The sequence below is a fragment of the Austrofundulus limnaeus genome, unplaced genomic scaffold, assembly GCF_001266775.1.
Source record: "Austrofundulus limnaeus strain Quisiro unplaced genomic scaffold, Austrofundulus_limnaeus-1.0 Scaffold144, whole genome shotgun sequence".
NCBI classification, from domain to species: Eukaryota; Metazoa; Chordata; class Actinopteri; order Cyprinodontiformes; family Rivulidae; genus Austrofundulus; species Austrofundulus limnaeus.
In genome coordinates, this window is record NW_013952546.1 from 580,956 (window position 1) to 582,477 (window position 1,522).

Genomic DNA, 1,522 nt, shown 5'->3' on the forward strand with positions numbered 1-1,522 from the left:
AAACTGGTTATTTACTCCGACACGCAAGATTTCTGCAAATATCTCAAAAAGATGTTTGTTTGGTTGTTTTTCTTTCTCCACAGCTAAAAGGAGCGGGGACACTTCAGCTTCTTGTGCAGCCTAATAATTTAAAAACAATATGAACCAAACGACTGAGGTAGGAGCATCAGTGACTCATCAGACATTATTTTTATAAATTTATCATTTCTTTTTTAATGCAGGAGGTTCACCTGCAGCTTCCAGCTCAAACACCAACTGTCTGCTGCTGAAACTAACTTGTTTCCTTGTTAAAGGAGATCTTTTCTCTCTGTGCACCGTGTGACAAACTGAAGGTGCACGGGCCAGATCTGGCTCCTGTTGTAACTTTATCCGGCCCTTGAGATCTTGTTTTAGTTGAAATTGGACTGACAGATTAAATCTCTTTTTTTTTGTTTAAGAAACAAAAGATTTTAAGGTAGAATATATGCCACATGAAAACTAAAACGCTTTTTTAGTAAATGTGTTGATTTTGATGTTGAAGGAGCTAAAACAGATCGACTAAAGGAGACTAAATAATCTGTTGCAGATGAAGAAAATGTTTTGAAATGATGTTCATCAGAACAACAGACTGATTGAGTTTATATTTTCAGTCTTTGTCTTCTGACTGAAACAAAAATCCATAATCCAGGTTCTCATTTCCTTTTTCGTTGCTGATTTTAAACTTTTAGATAACTTTTAAATCCTAAAAACACACCAGGAAGAGAACATCAATCAAACAGCCAGTTTCCCCAAGATAATCTAAGGTACAGATTAAAAAAATCATTTTTTGTGGCTTTAAACAGAGCTCCAGATTTTAATAAATCTCATTTCCTGTTGTGTATTTATTGTTTATTTGATTGTCTTTATTAGATCTGATCATTTATTTTGTTGTTTTGTTGTCTGGTTGAAGCTCTTTGGTTGTTTTAAACATATAAAAAATAAAATAATTAACATTTTAAAGAAGTCAGTGCGTCAGTGTCTGTTTTATTTTCAGTTTAAAAGAAAGCAGATTTAAAACAACCAGGCAGCAAAAGAACAAAATAAAAATACAATAAAAGACATAAAAGCAGATGAGATGAAATATAAAGAGATGCAGGTTTAGATTCTGATGAAGGGATTTTTAGTTTTAAACACTGTTTTGTGTTTTTCTAGTATTTTTGTTTTGAAACTTGAATTTCTCGACATGAAGTCGTCGCTCTGGAAGTTAAAAACACTGGTTCTGATAAAATTCTGGAGCTGCTGTTTGTTGGCACCTCTGTCAGTTTATAACCTGCTGAAATGTAAAAAAACATAAAAACAGTAATAATGAAGCTTAATGCTGCTTCTTTATTTCGCAACACGTCTCGTTTTCACCTTAAATTTCTGTCCCCTCTGACAAAAACCCCTGAGTGTCTGACAAACGAGGATCTTTATTATATTTCTCACATTTTTTTGTTTTCATGATTTAAATCAGGATCGTAGAGAAACATTTCTCACCTGGAGTTCACAGTGAGGTCAGGACACC